Raw genomic sequence first — 22267 nt, 5'->3', positions numbered from 1 at the left:
GGCTAGGGACACCATCCCAGCCCATCCTGGCTAACAGCCATTAATGGATCTATCCTCCACGAATTTATCTAGGTCTTTTTTGCACCCTGTTATAATCTTGGGCTTCACATCATCCTCTGGCAAAGAGTTCCATAGGTTGATTGTGCGTTGTGTGAAGAAATAATTACTTTTGTTTTAAACCTGCTGCCTATTAATTTCATTCTGTGACCCTTAGTTCTTGTGTTCTGAGAAGCAAACAACACTTATTTACTTTCTCCATGCCAGTCATGATTTTATAGATCTCTATCATATCCCCCCTTAGTCATACCTTTCCCAAGCTGAAAAGACCCAGTTTTATTAATCTCTCCTCATAAGCGTGTTTATCTTCAGACTCTGACCTGCCCTCTGGCTCCATCTAAGCCAGTGCTCAGTGATCTCTGGCAATCAGTCCCTTCCCTTTGCTGGGGGATTATGGATCCCTCTGCTGCTGGGTGTTGTGCTGGGGTTAACACAGTGCTCAGTAAGGAGCAGTCAGGTTCACTACAATCCCAATGTTGCCAACTCTTATGATTTCTTCCTGAGTCAGGTCATTTTGACCAGGGCTGCAGCCCCTCTGGCCGCGATTCGGGAAGCCCTCTCTCAAATTTCAGCCATACCACAGGGAAAACTCCCTCTGATTGGCTACTTTCCCCACGGACCCACCATCTGAGGAAGAGCAGCCAATCGGGGTTGCTGTAGGAGGCAGGCAGAGCTCTCTCCCTCTCATAGAATATCAGGGTTGGAAGGGACCTCAGGAGGTCATCTAGTCCAACCCCCTGCTCAAAGCAGGACCGATCCCCAATTAAATCATCCCAGCCAGGGCTTTGTCAAGCCTGACCTTAAAAATATCTAAGGAAGGAGATTCCACCACCTCCCTAGGTAACGCATTCCAGTGTTTCACCACCCTCCTAGTGAAAAAGTTTTTCCTAATATCCAACCTAAACCTCCCCCACTACAACTTGAGACCATTACTCCTCGTTCTGTCATCCGCTGCCACTGAGAATAGTCTAGAGCCACCCTCTTTGGAACCACCTTTCAGGTAGTTGAAAGCAGCTATCAAATCCCCCCTCATTCTTCTCTTCTGTAGACTAAACAATCCCAGTTCCCTCAGCCTCTCCTCATAAGCCCCTCATAAGTCTCCCCTCAGGAGCCACCACCATTCCCACAGGAAAGCAGCACGGCATAGGGAGTAGAAAGAGCCCAGCAGCACTGAGCAGCTCTGCTCCCTCTCTCCCCTTCCCTCCTTGCAACACCAGCCTGGAAGGGCCAGGAGGGACTCTGCTGCAGCCCCTGCCCTAACCTGGGGTGGGGAGGGGAATGAAGAATTCCTGGAGCTGCAGGAGCAGAGGTGAGGCTGGGGGAGGGAGGAGCCAGGGCAAGGGGAAGAACTAATGTGGGACCTGGGAGACAGGCAGGTGTGGGGGCATAGAATGAATTGCTGGGCTGGGGATAGACACAGTATTAATGAAAGTTTGGGGCTTGGCAGAAGACTGGAAACTCCACACCATCAGAGAGCTCCCGCAGTGGGGGCCAAAATCACTTTACCCAGTATATCTGAAGAGTTTACAACACAGTCAGGGGATCTCTCTCTCTCTCTCTCACACACACACACACACTTCTCTCTCCAGACAGGATCTCCCCAATTTTCTTCATCAAAAACATTGACAAAGTAAAACGTGACCTTCCCCTTCTCCTCAGCTTGCCTTCCCTTCCTGCCTATACATCTCTCCTCCTTGTCCTGGCAAAATACAGAAGTTTCTCATCCACTTTCTCCTTTAACCTCTCCATTTGCCACAATGGCCCCCTCCTATCTGATCTCCCTCATGCCCACTCTCATCCCCTCCCTTACTCTTCTCCTTAACCTCTCACTCTCCTCAAGCTCTTCCCCCTCATGATACAAACATGCTTAGGTCTCTCCCAGCTTTAAAAAAAAGCTACCCTTGACCCTACTTGTCCCTCCAACTATCACGCCGTCTCCTTTCTCCCTTTCATTTCTAAGCTCATTGAATGTGCTGTTTATAATCCATGTCTGGAGTTTCTTATCTCTAATTTCAAACTAGACATTCTCCGATTCATGTTCCACCCATTGCACTCCACTGCAACCACTCTCTCCGAAGTCTCCTGATCTCTGCCTAGCCAAAGCTCTGACCCAGTACTCCTTTCTCATCCTCTTTGACCTGTCAGTCATCAGCAACATAGACTGTGCTCTTCTTCTTGAAATCTTGTCCTCCCTTGGCTTCCGTGACTCACTCTTCTCCTAACCTCTCTAATCCCTCCTCCTTCATGTCCTTTGGAGGATCCACCCAATCCCCACTCCAGCTTTCTGTGTGGGTTCCACAACATTCTGTCCTTGGTCCTCTTCTCTTCTCCCTGTAGACCTTTCTGCGTAACATCTCAAAGATGGTCTTTCCTATCCACCCACAAAGCTAAAACTCTCATCCAGGCTTTCATCTCATATCTCAGTTATTGTAACATCCTTTTCTTTTACCTTGACAAATTCAGTCATTCCCCACTCACATCCATTCAGAAGGATGCTGCAAAGATCATTCTCCCAGCCCCTCATTTTGACCATATCATCCCTCTGTTTGTATCCCTCCACTGTCTCCCCGTTCTCTATTTCATTAAATAATTTGCTTGTCTTCACTTTCAAGGCTCTTTATGGCCTATGCCCACTCTACATATCATCTCTCATTCGCTATCAGTACTTGACTCCCCCTTCAGTTGACCAACAATGCCTTCCCCCATTATTGATGTATTAAATGTTCAAACAACCGCTTTTGTGCTTTCTTTAAAGAGGAAGGTGATCAATTGTTCTCCATGTCCACTGAAGATAGGGCAAGAAATAATGGGCTTAATCTGCAGCAAGGAAGATTTAGGTTAGATATTAGGGAAAAAAAAAACCTAACTATAAGGGTAGTTAAGTTCTGGAATAGGCTCTCCAAGGGAGGTTGTGGAATCCCTCTCATTGCAGGTTCTTAAGAATAGGTTGCACAAACACCTGAAAGGGATGGTCTAAGCTGATTTGGTCCTACCTCAGCGCAGGGGGCTGGATTTAATAACTTCTTGAGATCCCTTCTAACCCTACATTTCTATGATTTTCAAAGCTATTTCATTATCCTCCTCCAAATTCTCGTTTTTCATGATACCTACAAAAACCTGAAAATGGTTAGGCTGTGGTATCAGTGCACCAGTGGCCTATCATATTAACCAATATTGTCTCATTGTTTCTTTATTCCTGGGGGAATTCTGTGCCACTGCACAATGCAGAATTTGCGCAGAATTAATGTTCTGCACATAATTTAATGTTTCCCCAGCAGAATTGGGGCTGCAGAGCTGCTGCAACTACTAGGGGCCACTGGACGCTGCAGAGCCTGGTTCTTCAGCTCGCAGTGAGTGAGCACCTGGCCTGGCGGGGATGGAGACTCTGCATACTCTGGCTACAGTGCTTGATCCTCATCTGCCTAGGGATGGGAGACCTGGCTCTGGCAAAGGGTGAGGGAGGGCAGGGCAGCACTCTGTTCCCCAGAGGGACAAAACTGCTCAGAGCAGAGCCTGCAGCTGGGCTCGGTGCCGGGGAGGGGCACATGCACGTGTCTAGGCTGGGCCCCTCCCCATGTGTGTCAAGGGATGTGGGGGCGCAACGCATGTCTGGGCCAGAGGGGCCCCATGTCTGGGCTCGGGGGTGGGGGTGGCAGCGCTAAACAGCCCTCTTCAGCACCCTCCAGCTGGAACTGGGTTGTCTTAGGGGTTTCTTTAACTCTCTACTCTTGGGATAATCTTTTTTGTTGTCTGTATTGTTGACATACTTGCTGACAGGTATTCTAAAGTAAAATTGCCAGAATAATTGAAACAAAACTAATGGGATTATATTGTGTTATTTTGACAAAATATGCAGAATTTTAGAATATTGTGTGCAGAAATTTTAAATTTTTTGGCACAGAATTTTTAATTTTGGGGAGCAAAATTCCTTCAGGACTATTTCTTATAATCCCCCTTCTATCTGTCTCTGTACCATCAGTTGTCTCTTGTTATATAAATTGATTGTAAGCTCCTTAGGACAAGAACTATCTGTGCTTCTACAGCACCAAGCACAATGAAGTCATGGTCCATGACTAGAGTGCCTAGATGCTGCAGTAATATAGATAATAATGCTCAGTCAAAGAGAGAAAGAAGAGCACATCTTACTACCCTATGTCAAAAAACAAACATACTGTGTCAATGGAAAAAAAATGAACTGGAAAAAAAAGTTAACAACTCCATGCAAAAAAACATGCAGAATGTTTAGTCTGTAAAATTCAGCCTTCAAGTCAAGAATGCCAAAGTCAAGATTATATGTGCAGCCTTAACTCACTACCTTGTGGTTATTCATTAAAATGTAGAGTGGCAATTTCAAAAGCACTCAACATTGGCCTAACTTTGCTGTCATTGACATTCTCATGGACTTCAGTGGAAGTAGAGTTAGACCAAAGCTGAGCACTTTGGAAATTCCCACTCCTATTCTGTACTTAGAAGATGACATATTATTTCCTCAGGACGTCTGGCAGGAATGTTTTAAGTTGTATAGAAAGTAAGGTAAAGTTACATAGTGAGGGTAATGTTGATTTTTATGTGGTAGCTGGACTCAACTGAAACCCATTTTCAACCTTGACCCTTTTAAGAGGTAGGTATTGTAATTGAGAATGTGTTATACAGATAATCACTCAAAAACATGGGCAAAGCCAGTTCCTGCCCCACTGCCACAGCTGCCAAGGATCCCAGATCCAGTAAATCCAATACAGTTCCACTGTGCAAGGTGGGAAGAATACAAGGAACCTACAATGCCAGGTAATCTTGTTTTGATTTAAATGATTCTAGAAAAGTCATCATGTATTTCAGAAGTTCAAAAATCTAAGTCACAGATTTCAAAAGGATTTTATCTGGCACAAGTTTTCAGTGTCCCTCTTGATATTAATGAATAATGCAAAACTAATATAAGAAACTCCTGTCAGCATATCTGCAGATCTTTTCCACTTAATGCATTAAAATCCCTCCTCCTTTAATCTTAGTGTTTAGTACTGAGACCAGATGTGATTTGGGGTGCTTGAAAGAGCCCTCACTGAAAATGCCAAGGGCAGGGCAGGGCAGGGCACAAAAGGGAGAGCGAATTCTCTCAAAGGCTGGTCATTAACACTGAAGTTAAACTCCCCAAACAGTCAAACATCCCCACACTGGTTATCACACAGTCTCCTTATTGAATTCTAGCTCTCTGGCTCCCAATCAGTACCAAGCTGCAATATAGTGAGAAATTTTAAAACTCTGCTCACATGTACAAAATGTTCTTCTGACCTGAAAAGGTCAGCCACGTTACCAAGTCAATAGGAGTTTGGATCGTACCCAAAATACTACATGGCAGCCAATCCTTTAATGTCTAAAACTAAAGGTTTATTACATATATTAAAAAAAAAAAAGTTGTTAGAGAGTAAAAGCAGTCAGATACATACAAAGATTCAAAGTCCATGTATCAGGTGCTTAGCTGTATTGGCGAGTTTGCTGGCTTGAAAATCTCTCTGGAACATATGCAAAGCTTGGATGAGTCATTCAGTCCTTTGTTCAGAGCTTCAGTTTGTAGCACAGTTCCTCCAGAGGTAAGAAGCAGGAATGAAGACAAAATGGAGAAGATGAAGCTGCCCTTTATATTCCTTTTGCCATGTGGTTTGTACTTCCTGTGTCCCAAACACAAGCTTCACAGCACATGGCCTGGAAAGCATTAGAATTCTGTCCATAGACATTCCCCTACCTAAGGTGTAGTCCCTGACCCTTTCAATGGGTTCATTGTACAGTTAACAGCCCTTGATGGGCCATCAAAGAGTCAAGGCAGTGCTGATGTCAATCTGTCTGGGGACGTCCCCAGAAACACAGCACAAGTTTGAAAATACCAATATACCCTACATATAATCTGTGACTCAAAATACAAACACAAACAAGATGATCATACTTGGCAAATCATAACATTTTCGCAGATACATCACATGACATATGACATTGCAATGAATCGTGCCAGATAATACTGGTATCAACAATAAAAGGAGTACTTGTGGCACCTTAGAGACTAACCAATATCACCCACATATTCCATACAGCATCACACCAAAAACTGTAGTATATGAATATCTTTCACATTAAATAGATTGGCCACGACGAAGTCCCCAGTAAACTGTATGGAGTCCCTGGCTCTAATAGCTCATCTTAAGTGATCACTCTCCTTACAGTATGTATAACATCCATTTTTTCATGTTCTGTGTGTATATAAATCTCCTCACTGTATTTTCCACTGAACGCATTCGATGAAGTGAGCTGTAGCTCACGAAAGCTTATGCTCAAATAAATTGGTTAGTCTCTAAGGTGCCACTAGTACTCCTTTTCTTTTTGCTTGGATTGGGTTTTTTTAAAGATTGCTATAGGGAGTGCGACTGGTTGGTGTGGAATGTCTTTCTAGTTACAGTGGGAAAGATCGGTCAAATGGGGAGGTTTTACAGCCTTTCCTAAAGGTGGTCAGAATCTGGGTTAATCTGATCTCCTCTGGAAATTCATTCCAAGCTAGATTCCCCTTGGCTAAGAACTCTTTGTCCCCAGCTATCAAGTGCTTCATCCTGGGTTTTGTGATCTGCAAAAGGCCACCATCACTATGAATTTTTGTAAAGTCAAAAATTACTCCTTTCAAAACGTGTATAATTTTCTCAGATGACATGAACATTTATGTAACGGTCTATATATAATAACTTTTTCTGTTTATTTTAGGTTTTTAGAATTTTCTTTTCATTTGAGTCTCATCCTGGCAAGTAAATTGGCCAAAACAGCTTCCTAATGAATGCTGCATCACCCCTTAGTTAGTATTTAATAGACTAAATATCCTTGCATGCAACATCATTTCTCTCCCTTCCAATATTTTTCAATGTATAAAGGGTCTAAGGAGCAATTACAGTATCTTAAATATATATCACTTTGTCCATACTGAACAAGGTCTCCAAGGCCCTATGGAAGCTCCAGGAGCATATCTGGATATGCAACTATGGAGAATGCTCTTTTTCCTTGGAGAGTGCTCCCCCTTCAGTAGCAGCCACAATGCTTGGTCCTTTCCCAGGACTGGTATTAGAGACTCAACCATATGGCAATCCAGCTGGTCAAAGACTGTGAAATTCAGAGAAGGTTGCTGCTTTCATTACAATGTAGGCAAGAAGCGTCATTGACTTTCTACCAGCAGACTGCAGTGGAGGAGGCTGTTTTCATCCACTCAGTCCATCTTAGGCAGTCAGTTCAACCACCTGATGTCTGATTAAACGGGCTGTTCTCTTTCCTGGGTGATATATCAAACAAGGAAGAACCATAAAAAGACTGCCTAGCGCAAGTCACTCCTCTCTGGCTAATCACCCATGGTGGGGCGTTTACCCCACACAGTTTGCAAAAGGGTTATACTGGCGAGCAAGGCAACGCAAGCTGCACCTGGAGGGTGAGCCAGAACTAAATTAGATCTAAAGCCCAGCTTGGGGGCGAGGAAGGCTTGTTTCCATACAGACCAGGTGAGTCCAGTTGGGGAGGGGACTCTGAGGCAAGAAGGCAGGGTGTGCCCTATCTCTAGGAAGAAGCCTGCAGGAAGGACTGTGCCAGCCCTAGATTGGGGGATTGACTGAACCAGTGAGCAGTAGCAGAGGCATAACTGCATGGAGGACTGCCTGCTGAGCCCTGCCAGGCTGAAGGATTTGTATACTCTACCCCACCCCCTTTGGTGGACTTTGAAAAAGGACTTTGTGACCCTGGAAAGGGCTGGACTCTGTAAAGGGGTCTGGCTGGAAGGCCAGGTCACTCCTATGGTCAGAGTAGGCCAAAGGACAGTATGTGCGTTTGTGCGGGGGAACTAAGGCACTACTGCTACAATGCCACTTCTGGCCACAATGGGGGGGGGGTGAGCTGGTGTGGCAAGTTTGCTGCACCCCTCAAAACAGACTGAAGCTGGTCCATAGGGACCCAAAGATCACTTAGCCCCCAGACACCAGTAAAGTCATCCACTTATGGAGCCATCTGTTAGTAGCAGCACTCCTCCTCAGCAGAACAGAAGGGTCCTCTTGGCTCCATAGGCTCCGGAAGACTAAAGGATCCCAAAGATGGGACCAGGGTAGAGAATCACACCCAGCCCATGGAACTCTGGGAGCAAGATTTTTTTTAAAATCGGGTCTTTTACCCCTAAGCTAATACAAGACACTCTGCTGAGAATTCTCTCTCCTCTTTGGGCTTGCAGTGCGGGCCACCCATTCCCTGCGTGCTTCATGTCGGCACAACACGCACCCATCAAATGCAGCACTCTGATCCAGCATGACCCAGAACGCCAGAGGTCATTTCAGATGGCTAGATCCCATTTTGCGTTTTGTATTAAGATTCTTAGTTTAGTTTCTTCAAAGCTACTAAAGCTGTTAAGAAAAATAAACCTCCCCTTTCCTTTGAAAGGAACTAATCTTTTAGAGCACAAGCACTATTTCGTTTCAGACGAATTGCCGTGGCTTCTATTCTCAGAGCACTATGTATTCCTTTTGAGACCACGGTGCATTCACTCAGCCCTACTGGTTTTCCAGTTACTGTTTACCTTGCTGCAGCAAACTGTGGAAGCTTTCTTTCACACAGTACTGTGTTCTGGCTGCATTATGACATGAAGCATAAAACTGCAGCTGTATATGCCAAGGCATTTTGCCACAACAACACTTCTAGGCTCTATACAGTGTCTATCACCACTATTCATTTAGGCTACTGAAACTAACTAGCAATAACATTTTCTCCAATAAAGGATGTATATGTATGCACGAGCTATGATAAAGACAGCAGAACAGCCAGCACTCTTCTAATTTAAGGCAAAAAAGTAAAGATACATAATGATCCATCTGTTGGAATTTCTGAGAGAGAACATTATTCACCTCTGCATATTTTCCTGCTTCAGTGTGTAGATTTACTTTAAAAAATAAATAAAATACCTCTAGCATTCCTGTTTTGTAGAGAATCCCAATTTTATATTTATCTATATCTCTCTGCCTTATAGTTTACTTGATGATCCCTTTAGAACACAGGAAATAAACACAAAGAATACTTGGACGTTTCTACAGTGTCTCACATGTAAACTTTCAAATATTAATGAAAATTCATAAATCCAGCTGCAACCCTCAAGCAGTTACTTGGAGTTTTTCCTACTTGGTTAAATAGCTAGACTTCGTTTTCCAACCATGATCTACTCCACTCATTTCCTGAGTGGAGATTTCCCCCTTTTCTGGCCTTATTCATCATTATGCCAATTCCTAGACTGATTTATTTGAATTTTGATTAAGGCAGGTTTATTTCATTTCTCTCTGGATCACATTGTGAATCCCTCACTCACCTTGGAGTAGTACCTGTTTACACAAGTACTGGTTTGAATGGGTCTGTTTGCACAGTGAAGTATGACTCCTGGTGAGTAGTCTTTCACAATCTAGCAGGCTAATAATACGACCTTTAGTGACTTTAGTGGTGACTGTTCTGTTTTGTGCATTAGTTTGGACTTTCATGCTTTTCTTTTCTTTCTTCCAGTCTATTTCAGTCCTTTAATCAATCAATCTTAAGCTGTGGAACTTCTTTAACATTTCTTCTTCCAAAGCTTCTCTATCTAGAAAATCTTTAGTGATTCACAGCAATTTTGTTTTGTCTTTGTCTTTATGGGTCAGTATTAGTCTTGGGTAAAGACACTGTAGTTCCAAAGGGCATTTGGACATGCCTAACATGGTAGCAGCGTCTCACGCATAGCTGGAACCATGCAGCTGTTCATCCGTGCTCAGAACCTGCACACATCTTGAGGTTTCCGGACAGGAAACCTCCACTCACATTGAGTCCGTGGAGGGCATTGCACCCGAGGACCAGGTGGTTCTCTTGGGTGGAACTCCCTTGGAGGATGGATCTCTCATTGGGCAATGTGGCATCAGCAAGTTTACCATCCTAGAGGTGGCTGCTTGCATGCTGGGTGGTAAGGTCCATGGCTCCCTGACTCGTGCTGGGAAGGTGAGAGGCCAGGCTCCTGAGGTTGCCAAGCAAGCAAGCAAGCAAGCAAGAAGTTGTAGACGACTGGCCGTGCCAAGAGATGCATGCAATACAACCGGCGCTTTGTCAATATCGTGCCAGGCTTTGGCAAGAAGAAAGGGCCCCAATGCTAACTCCTAAATGGCACACCTCCTCACCCAATAAAGCAGATGTCACCTGAACCCTCCCCTCCCCTCTCCCCCCACTGATAGCTCAAACCAGCTCAGTCCTTTTTCCTTCTGTCCTCTTTCAAAATTAGAACACAAGCTCTTTCAGTGTGGAGTACATGTCTGAGTATTTGTACAGTATCCAACACAATCCTGATTGGGATCTATGAGTGCCATCACAATAAATTCGGAAAGGCATTCTTCACATCTAATAAGATTCTTGTACTACATTTCAGCCAGTTCTAGTTGTGTAACCAGTTACTTTTCAAGTGGACCCCATTTTGCTATTCTTTGATAGTGCTTCCTGCCCTTCTGCAACAAACTGTTTAGCATAAAGATTTTTACATGCAATTATTATGGCAGCAAAAATATATTCTCCATATTTTCATTTTAAACTTAGCATAAGCAGCTTCCAAGGTGGCTTCTGAATCAGTCAATTAACTGAAGTAGTTAATAGTGAATACTAGTACTAGGTGCAGACTCTTCTGTCTTCACTGGGATTCTTTTAGTTGCCAAAGAAAAGATTGTTGGTTGTAATTCAGCCTAAAAACCTAGAAAATGTGTCGATTTCTTCCACTTTAGTTGATACACAAAAAGAGCAGTTAAATCCTCTGCAAACAAAAATTGATCCTTGTTTTTCTTTTTGAACCCTGATGATTTCTTGTGAAGGTTTCCACTCAAACATGTTATAGATTTTCTTATTTCTTCCCTTTGAGTCCATTTTCCTTAAGAGGAATGTGGCTACATCTTATAGCAATTGTCTTCTTCCTGTTAACTTTTTGTATGTGCATCTCTCTCCATAGCTATATCTATACACACATGCACACAAACCATCTTGAAATGTATTAACCATTTCCTACCTAATCTTAACTATACTTGAAACATTTGATTTATAATATGGTTTAAAATATACAGCAATTGTTTGTATTACACAGTTTACAAACAAACTAGTTTTAAATCTTATTCTGTCTTATGTACAGATGAAATGGGGAGGGAGGGAAGGATTATTCAAATAAAAATAAAGAACAGAAGCAAGCTTCAGGAAGGGACAGGGAGAAAGGGAAGGGAAGGAAGTGGGGCAGAGAAAAAAGGGGAGTTGAGCATGGGGCCAGTGCATTTAATAGTATCATTTAGATACTTTCAGGAAAGTCTCTCTCGTACCTCTAAGAATTGAGTATATTCCTGTTAAAGTAGAATTCTTTCCATTGTGGCCAAGCTTACATGGTCTGTGCTCCAGTATTCAATTATTGGATGTTTTTTGGAATTTCCATTTTTGTAGCACTAGTCTTTTAACAATTATTAGTGCTCTGCTGAGCCAAAGTTTTTCATATTTATTCAGCTTCCAATTAATGTTCATTAGGTTTAAAATTTCATGTTTAGCTTATAACACAACTTTATTTGATAGAAAAAAGTTAACTGTCCAATTAAATTCTACCCAAAACATTGCGTTTAGGAGCCTTCCTACACATATGGGTTAAATTAGAACCTGCTGAATCATAACCAACATTTTTCTGATTGAGTGGCACCCATTTTGAACAATCAGAGAGGTCCAATCCATCGTCTGTATGATTTTCTGATGGATTAATCTTAACCAGAGATGGAGCAGTTTAGAGCACTGGCTAATTTGTTTTCATTGGTTAGCAGAGAATAACTGGCCTAGTTCCTCCTCCATTTTTAGGGAATCCATGTTTAATTCAAATTTGCTGGCCAGGTGTGAATATAGAGTTCCCATAGTTCTTGGTAATATTTGAGGAAATGAAAGCAGTTCAGGTGGATCTGAGGTAGCACATACATCAAGGCAAAACTGATTTGTGATGGCATATTTAAGTTGTATATATATTGACACTCCTCCGTCTCTAGATTGAGCTTTTCTTTTAATATTGTAAAAGCAGGACGGTATCATTTTCCATAAACTGGCTGATAGTCAAGACGCCTTTCCTTATCCAACTGCCCAAATGATGAGGTTGCCTGCTATATAGTTTTGATTTACTCCAGACAGAGGCCTTAGTATGTAGAAGGGGATCATTTCTGAATTTAGAAACATAGTACGCCAAGTATTTCTGGCTGTCACAGTCAGTGGCAATTGCTCTTCAGGGAATCAATAGTAGTCTGAGTGAAGCACACTGGGAAAGGGTAAAAGGAGCAACACATTTTGCATCCACGTATAGCCAATCCAGGGCTCTACAGCATAAGAGAATGAGCCACTGTGCTGGTTGGCTAAGAATTGTTCCCTGATGGTAAAGTTTAAAGTCATGAAATCTGAAACCACCTGCTTTGCTAGGGAGCTGCAATCTTTGTAAGGTGAGTCTGGGCTTATCAGCATTCCATATGGAAGGCCAGAATACGTTGCTGGCTTTTGTTAAAATAAAAAGGTAGGAATATGAATAAAGAAGGAATTCAGACTAAAAAAGGATCTTGAGAAGAGCATTCATTTTAATTATGTTTATTGCCCCTCCTCCCCCCCACACACACACGAGAGAGAGAGAGAGAGAGAGAGAGAGAATCACCCATCTATTTAAATCATGTGTTAACTCTTTACAGTAACTATTTTTGAACAGTGCTCATTCATTCATGGTTAATTTCCATCTCTTCTGAGGGAAAGAGTTTAAATTGGTGTACTCATTTGATCTTACCAGAACTCCATCTACAGCATGACCACAGAACAAATTCTACAGAATTTGGCACGTTATATTCACCTCACCTGACAAGATCTATTTGCAGGGTTGGGCAGTTGGAAAAAATCAATCCCTACCTCAGTATTTGGCAATGATGCAATGGCTGTTGGAACACTAGGTCCAGTTTTGGAGTCAACAATTCAAGAAGGATGTTAATAAATTGGAGAGAAGAGTCACAATAATGATTAAAGGATTGGAAAACATGCCGTATAGGGATGATAACATCCAGAGTGGCCATACTGGGTCTGACCAGTGGTCCCTCTAGCCCAGTAGCCTGTCTTCCAATAGTGGCTGGTGCCAGGTGCTTCAGAGGGAATGAACAGAACAGTGCAATTATTGAATAAGCCATCCCCTCTCATCTACTCCCTCTCATCTACTACTTCTGGCAGTCAGAGGCTTGGACACCCAGAGTATGGGGTTGTTTCCCTGACCACCTTGGCTAATAGCCATTGATGGACCCATCTGCCATGAACTTATCTAATTCTTTTTTGACCCCAGTTATATTTCTGGCATTCACAACAGCCCCTAGCAACAAGTTCCGCATGTGGACTGTAATGTGTGATGACATCCTTCCTTATCTAGTCTGCCTATTAATTTCATTGGGTGACCCCTGGTTCTTGTGTTATGTGAAGGAGTATCTAACACTTCCTTACTCACTTCTCCACACCATTCATGATTTGAGAGACCGCGGTCATATCTCCCCCCATCCCAGTTGTCTCTTTTCTAAACTGAGCAGTCCCAGTCTTTTTAATGTCTCCTCATATGGAAACGGTTCCATACCCCTAATCAGTGACACATCACCTTCATATTGGTGCACATAACAAAATTCATGTTGTGGGGGTAGGGCCAAGGGGTATGGGGTGCAGGAGGGTGCTCTGGGGCTACGGCTGGAAGAGAGGACTCCCCATAGCAGCACCTGGGCTGCGGGGTAGAGGTGCCTCCCTCTGCCATGGTAGCTCCGGGGCTGGGGTTGCAGGATAGGTGCCCCTCCCCCGGCAGGTCTGGGCCAGGGCTGGTTTCAGGCTGGGGGAGGGGTGCTGTCATGGCTGGGTTGGGGCTGGTTGCGACTGGATTCGGGGCACCCTGGCCACAGCAGGAGGTTGGGGGCCAGGTGCCCCTCCCCAGCAGCTCCCCAGACGGGTTCCCTGAGCACTTGCACCACGCTAAGAGGGCTGCTACACAGCCACGTGACTTACAGGGAACTTAGCCACTAATCATTTTTCTTGCCTTTCTATATACTTTTCCAACTCTAATATATCTTTTTGGAAATGGGGGTGACCAGAACTGCACACAATATTCAAGGTATGGGCATAGCATGGATTATTTTATGTCTTATTAACTTCCTTTCCAAATGGTTCTTAATATTCTGTTAACTTTGACTGCTACTGCACATTGAACTGAAGGTTTCGGAGAATTATTCACAATGACTCCAAGATCTCTTCCTTGCATGGTAACAGCTAATTTAGATCCATCATTTTGTATGTATAGTTGGAATTGCTTTCCAACATACATTATTTTGCACTGATTGACACTGAATTTCATTTATCATTTTTGTTGCCCAGTCACACAGTTTTGGGAGATCCCTTAGTTAAGTCCAAAACTGACTGAAGAGTTACAATCTTGAGTAATTTTGTATCCTCTTCACATTTTGCCACCTCAATATTCATCCCCTTTTCCATATCACTTATGAATATGTTGAATAGCACAGGTCCCAGTACTGATCCCTGGGGAACCTCACTATTTACCACTCTCCATTGTGAAAATTGACCATTTTTTTGGACCCTTTGTTTCCTGTCTTAACTATTTACTGATCCATGAGAGGACCTTCCTTCTTATCCCATGATTGCTTACTCAAGGAGCTCAATCTATTTAGCTTAACAAAGACAAGCTTAAAGGATGACTTGATCACAAATTGTAAGTACCAAGTGGGGAACAAAACATTTGATAATTGGCTCTTCATTCAAGCAAAGAAAAGTATAACAAGATCCATTGGTTGGGAATTCAAACTAGACAAATTTAGAAGGGAAAAGAGATGCAAATTTTTACCAGTGAGAGTAACTAATCTATGGACCAATTTATGAAGAGCAGTGGTGGAATCTCTGTTACTGATCATTTTAAAATCAAGATTGGATATTTTTCTAAAAGATATGCTCTAGTTCTAACAGGAGTTAATTCGAGGAAACAGGGGTGGTGGAATAACTTGTATAGTGGGGTTCTGGGGGACATTGACCCAAACTGTAAATCCTGTATATGACAGAAACCCCTTCAAGACAGGGGGTGCTGCTGCACTGCATCCCTAGTTTCAGCACCTATGCAAGGAAGTCCTATGGCCTGTGTTAGATAGGAAGTCAGATTAGATGAGCACATTGGTCCCTTTTGGCTTTATCTATGAATCTGTCCTTTAAAGTGTGGTTTCCACAGAAACCAGGTGAAAATTTGGGCTTCTAGGAGTTCCCTCCACAAGAGTTTTTTTTGCATACATAAATGTAGTATGCATACTCTAACAATGGGATTAACAACAGAAGTGGTCACAGATCATATAAGATGTATGGCTGGTCCTACTATACTACTGTAATACAAATGGTTCTTGATTTTTTTCTTGCTAATCAAAGTTATCCCATACTGATAAAATGGGTATTTCAACATTGTGGTACTGTGATAGCCAATACTGTAAATTGGAAGTAAATTTCTAGCTAGCAAAGAAAGGACCGACTCATTTGTCTCAGTCACTTTCCAGGACTGTGAAATTTTCCATCAGGTAGGAGAATCCATGCCCTAAACATAGCCTTATGTAACTTTGCATTTCTGGCAAAAAATTGACTTCCAGTTCTTTGTACCACACTGATGAGGGCAGAGTCTGTACTTGCCAGAGCTGTCTCGAGTTTTTAAACAGTCTTGCAGAGCTGGTTTCCCACCCAATCCCGCCATGCTGGGCCTGATCCTCTTATTTACCAGGAAGGAAACTAGGAGATCTTGCTCTTCTAGATATTATTCATGAGGGAAAGTGGCTGCTGCTACAGTATGTATCTTCCTCGAGCCTCCACCATATCCCCATCCATCACTTCTTCCCCCAGTTGAGGAGCCCCATTCTCCATCTCCACCAACCCAGCAGCTCTTAACTCCCTACTTTCCAATCTACCAAATTCTCTGTTCCCAACCAGCAGTCCCCAGAGCAGTGGCATCTTTGCAGAATTTCCCCAGGAAGACATTCTGAAGTGATGGCGACTGAGTGTCACTCTATATAGGTTTCAGAGTAGCAGCCGTGTTAGTCTGTATTTGCAAAAAGAAAAGGAGTGCTTGTGGCACCTTAGAGACTAGAGCAAAGCACCAGACCATTATTTCAGTCTGATACAGCAGGGGTCTCCAAACTAGGGCCCGCAGGCCAGATCCGGCCCGGGGCTTCCATTTGTCCGGCCCTCCAACCAACAGGGGAGAAGTGAACAGCTGAGTAGGCACACCGAGCAGGCCGGGGGAGGGGCCGCCAGCAACAGCTCAAGTGAGGTGACAGCACAGCTGAGCTGTGCAGAGGGGTGAGTGCCCCCGGGAGCCAGGGTGCCCCCAAAAGGGGAGCCAACTTACGGGAGAGTCGTTGCTGCAGCCGAGCAGGCAGGGACCCCTGCCTTAGAGTACAAATACAAGCCCGATGCTTAATTACATCTCCAATAAATGGAGTAAAGAAGATGGAAATTAACAATTTCATAATGGTTACATTTTAACTACAGCACTAATAGAATCAAACAGTCCCCGCCAACAATGGGAACCTGGAGCTTCTTACCAAAGTACAGCCAAACTTTCAATCCTTTGTCCTTTTCTTCAGCAGAGCAGGCACAGGGAGAAGGGAGCAGCCATGGGCCAGAGCAGACCCAAAAAGGGGAGCCAACTTTTTATACCAGATTTAGAATTTAATGCAACACTGACACAGTAGTGTTTAACGATTTTGCATATATTTAATCTCTTTCACAGTCGCTTCGGCCCGCGAAGCCCCTTCAAAAAATCTAATATGGCCCTCATCTCATAAAGTCTGGAGACCCCTGTGATAGAAGGAGGGCTTGCTTTTGACTGGTCTTGGAGTAGAGTGAGATTATGTACAGCTTTCAATAAGCCTGAGTGTAACTGCCACAGAAATGACTGCAGTGCCTCATACCATATGCAGCCTCTGAAATACAGAACACTTCCATGGCAGCCAATCCATCACACTGTAATGAAATCTTATTACTGCTTTAAAAAAAAAGAAAGAAAAAAAGCTGAGATTCATGGAGAAACTATTTTTTTGGTGATTTCTAAGGCTTCTCCCCTAAACATAAGAAATTAATATATTTTATTTAAAAAGCAGTGAAACCAGCTGTTTTTCTTGGTGTTGAACACCTGGTAACTGGCAAGTTTTCCCAAGGGTTTTCTTTGTCCGCTAAAGGAGATTGAGAGGGATATTCACCACTAGGGACTCTTTGGTGGAACATTAGTAGGGTTCTCCCACCATTGAGTTTTTTTGGGGAGCAAACCTTGACGTTTTATTCCCACTACCAGAAACTCTCCATTCCCAGCCTGCATCCAGGTGTGCCCCAATTCCAGTAGGTGCTGGTTCCCAAGCTTTTTCCTCTAGGGCAATGAATCAGCAGTGGTGCGCAATTGTGTTGAGAAGCCAAGATCAGGACTAGACTAATAGGTCTGGAACCAAAGAGGGGGGAAAAGGGAGCAGGGGGAGAAGGTGGGGTGGGCGGAAGTATGAGAAAGGTCGTTGTTTTGGAAGGACAGCAGTATTGCCAGCCTTAATTATTCAAATATTAGGAGTCATCCTCGCTAAAGGCATGAGTGACTTTAAAAATCATGAGAATTTTTTTTTAAAGCAATACAGGGGGTTTTTTACTTGCCTTCTGGTTTGGGCCTTTAGGATACTTTGGAATCACATTTTCAAGCTTTTCTCTGCAACGAGGTCTAAAAAAATTAAATGTAAAAAAAAAAAAAAGGTAATTATGTTATCACATGACACCAGAAGCTGGGACTTAAAATAAATAAATGCAAGACCTCTGATTAAAAAATAAATATATATATCACTGAAGTTTTCAGCATTGGGAGACCAACTAGCTAGGAGGGATCTCCAGTCAAGGGAGAAGATGTATTTACTCACCTTCAATGCTCTAAGAAGGTGAGAAAGTATCTATTGTACCTTCTGAATAAATGTGAATTTGGACACAGAGGAATAAGGATGCATTTGCCACCTCAATATTTTATTTTTGTGTACGGATTGTGCTGGTCCAGCCACTCTTAAATTGTGGTAACCTGGTAAAACGCAGAATATAAAATGTAGGCTATAGATAATAATACATATTTGAGTAGCAGCTATTTTTGGTGTCGTGTTAACACTTCACATTTTAAATATTTTTTGTATCATTTTAAAATAGCTCCTGTTATATATCTCAGAGATTTTGCATTGTGGTTTAAAATAAAAATGAAAACTCAAGGTATCAAAACTAAATTTTACTATGGAGCTAATGACTGCACCGTACAGATTTTCTATGGTTATTGCATTAGAGAGAAAGAGTTATGAAACTTCATGCTTTTATACGTTTTGATGAGCTTGCAATCTTGGTTGAAGGAGAGAGTAAATTCTCAGCTGCTAAACATCAAATTGCTTATTGGAACAGCTGCTGTTCTGAGCTGAGTAAGCAGGACAGCTAAGGATGGTGCTTTTACTAAAATAGCACTGGAGCTGGTCAAAGACTAGGTATTACCAATAATAAATGTCTAGTGGATTGATATTTCCATTTCTCCCCTTTTAACCACATACAGAGTATTCTTTTCTCATCGTTGCTTTCTGTATCTCTGACATGGTTCCCTCTAAGCTGTGCGCGTGTGCACACAGATCCTAAACCCTGCACACACGGCAAAACACCTCAAACACAAACATTTGCACAACAGCACAACAATTTGCACAGAAGAAATTTTTTGCACACATGGCCTGTCAAAAATTTGAGGGAACATTGATCTCCAACTGGTTAGGTTGTACAGTGTGTCAGTTACACAATATCCTACCCTCCAAGTCGCACAACCCCTCCTTGTTGTAGTGACTGGCCAAATTTAGCTCAAGATGCATTGTTCTAGCTATTTCAGAAAATGTCACTGGAAAAAAGCCTATATTTTGCCTTAGATGGCCAGTGCAAAATTTCCAGGGCATACCCTATTGCGTGTGAATGGCTGAAAAACACACACAAGTAAAATGTTAGGAGACTGCACATGAATTCTAATACTAAATTCCACTGTAATGCCATTCACCCAGGGCCTCATCTTAAATTCCATCAAAGGGTGTGTAACGATGCTGGTTCTGGTGGGACCCAACTGAGAGTGCCAATTCAGGGCAAATTGCTTAAAGTAGAGCAGTTACAGCCCAAGGCTGGGGTTTCTATGCACACCAAGGCAAACCAAACCAGCCAAACAGAGAAGACTTTGGTTTTACCCCACTGGCTAACCACAAGTCACACAAGCAATTCCCTTAGACACTCCAGTTTCCCAGTAATCACCGCCAGTGCCACTCATTATGGGGACAAATGGTTGTGAAAACCAATACCCCAGTAAAAGAAAAAAGGTTCTCTCGATCCCAAAGGACCAAGCCCCAGACCCAGGTCAATATACAAGTCAGATCTTACCCACAAATCACACTGTTGCCAATCCTTTAGAATCTAAAATCTAAAAGATTTATTCATAAAAGGAAAGAAATATAGATGAGAGCTAGAAATGGTTAAATGGAATCAATTACATACAGTAATGGCAAAGTTCTTGGTTCAGGCTTGTAGCAGTAACGGAATAAACTGCAGGTTCAAATCAAGTCTCTGGAGGACATTCACAGCTGGGATGGGTCATCAGTCCTTTATTCAAAGCTTCAGTGTAGCAAAAGTTCCTCCAGAGGTAAGAAGCAGGATTGAAGACAAGATGGAGGAGCTGCAGCAGCTTTTTATATTCTCTTGCCATGTGGTCTCTCTTTCTTTGTCCCAAGGACAAGCAGCCCATCACATGACCTGGAAAAACCTCAGAGTTCTGTCCATAGGCAAGTCCCTGCATACCTTGCCGAGTCACCAGGCGTGTCTGCCTTCTCTCAATGGGTCAATTGTATAGCTGATGGTCCTCAAATCGGCCATCAAGCAGGCTAGGCAGAGCTGACACCAACTTTCCAGAAGCATAGCATAAGTTTGAAATACAGACAGTATAGAGCCAATACTGATACCTTTAAATACAAAAATGATACATGCAAACAGATAGCATAATCATAACCAGCAAACCATAACCTCGTCTTAGACACCTTATTTGACCCCCTTGATACAAGATTTGGTGCCACTACAGGACCTTGGTTGCAACAATGTTCTATACGGTCCCAGTTCATCATAGAATATCAGGGTTGGAAGGGACCTCAGGAGATCATCTAGTCCAACCCCCTGCTCAAAGCAGGAACAATCCCCAACTAAATTATCCCAGCCAGGGCTTTGTAAAGCCTGTCTTTAAAAATATCTAAGGAAGGAGATTCCACCACCTCCCTAGGTAACGCATTCCAGTGTTTCACCACCCTCCTAGTGAAAAAGTTTTTCCTAATATCCAACCTAATCTCCCCCACTGCAACTTGAGACCATTACTCCTTGTTCTGTCATGTGGTACCACTGAGAACAGTCTAGAGCCATCCTCTTTGGAACCCCCTTTCAGGTAGTTGACAGCAGCTATCAAATCCCGCCTCATTCTTCTCTTCTGCAGACTAAACAATCCCAGTTCCCTCAGCTTCTCCTCATAAGTCATGTGCTCCAGTCCCTTAATCATCTTTGTTGCCCTCCGCTGGATGCTTTCCAATTTTTCCACATCCTTCTTGTAGTGTGGGGCCCAAAACTGGACACAGTACTCCAGATGAGGCCTCACCAATGTCGAATAGAGGGGAACGATCACGTCCCTCAATCTGCTGCCAATGCCCCTACGTATACATCCCAAAATGCCATTGGCCTTCTTGGCAACAAGGGCACACTGTTGACTCATATCCAGCTTCTCGTCCACTGTCACCCCCTAGGTCCTTTTCTGCAGAACTGCTGCCAAGCCATTCGGTCCCTAGTCTGTAGCGGTGCATGGGATTCTTCCGTCCTAAGTGCAGGACTCTGCAGCTGTCCTTGTTGAACCTCATCAGATTTCTTTTGGCCCAATCCCCTAATTTGTCTAGGTCCCTCTGTATCCTATCCCTACCCTCCAGCGTGTCTACCTCTCCTCCCAGTTCAGTGTCATCTGCAAACTTGCTGAGGGTGCAATCCACACCATCCTCCAGATCATTTATGAAGATATTGAACAAAACTGGCCCCAGGACCGATCCTTGGGGCACTCCACTTGATACTGGCTGCCAACTAGACATGGAGCCATTGATCACTACCCGTTGAGCCCGACAATCTAGCCAACTTTCTATCCACCTTATAGTCCATTCATCCAGCCCATACTACTTTAACTTGCTGGCAAGAATACTGTGAGAGACTGTGTCAAAAGCTTTGCTAAAGTCAAGGAACAACACATCCACCGCTTTCCCCTCATCCACAGAGCCAGTTATCTCATCATAGAAGGCAATTAGATTAGTCAGGCATGACTTGCCCTTGGTGAATCCATGCTAACTGTTCCTGATCACTTTCCTCTCTTCTAAGTGCTTCAGAATTGATTCCTTGAGGACCTGCTCCATGATTTTTCCAGGGACTGAGGTGAGGCTGACTGGCCTGTAGTTCCCAGGATCCTCCTCCTTCCCTTTTTTAAAGATGGGCACTACATTAGCCTTTTTCCTGGCTAGTCATCCTGGACTTCTCTGGATCGCCATGAGTTTTCAAAGATAATGGCCAATGGCTCTGCAATCACATCCGCCAACTCCTTTAGCACTCTCGGATGCAGCGCATCCGGCCCCATGGACTTATGCTCGTCCAGCTTTTCTAAATAGTCCCAAACCACTTCTTTCTCCACAGAGGGCTAGTCACCTCCTCCCCATGCTGTGCTGCCCAGTGCAGTAGTCTGGGAGCTGACCTTGTTCGTGAAGACAGAGGCAAAAGAAGCATTGAGTACATTAGCTTTTTCCACATCCTCTGTCACTAGGTTGCCTCCCTCATTCAGTAAGGGGCCCAGACTTTCCTTGATTTTCTTCTTTTTGCTAACATACCTGAAGAAACCCTTCTTGTTACTCTTAACATCTCTTGCTAGCTGCACCTCCAGGTGTGATTTGGCCTTCCTAATTTCACTCCTGCATCCCCAAGCAATATTTTTATCCTCTTCCCTGGTCATTTGTCCAATCTTCCACTTCTTGTAAGCTTCTTTTTTGTGTTCAAGATCAGCAAGGATTTCACTGTGAAG

General features: G+C 43.3%; 1 protein-coding gene and 1 pseudogene across 2 annotated transcripts in view; one reads left to right on the top strand and one right to left on the bottom strand.

Moving 5' to 3' along the window:
* The window catches only part of LDB2 (LIM domain binding 2), a 490344-nt gene that overhangs the window by 410328 nt on the left and 57749 nt on the right, over positions 1-22267 (bottom strand). The gene's annotated exons all lie outside the window — the stretch shown is intronic.
* LOC311519820 (ubiquitin-like FUBI-ribosomal protein eS30 fusion protein pseudogene) lies at positions 9822-10224 on the top strand (annotated as a pseudogene). Its single transcript has one exon. The product of its transcript is annotated as a ubiquitin-like FUBI-ribosomal protein eS30 fusion protein pseudogene (transcript).

This window comes from Lepidochelys olivacea (genome assembly GCF_965140295.1).
Source record: "Lepidochelys olivacea isolate rLepOli2 genome assembly, chromosome: 4".
In the NCBI taxonomy this organism is placed as follows: Eukaryota; Metazoa; Chordata; order Testudines; family Cheloniidae; genus Lepidochelys; species Lepidochelys olivacea.
The sequence above is the reverse complement of the archived record's forward strand: the minus strand, read 5'-3'. Positions and strand labels throughout refer to the sequence as shown.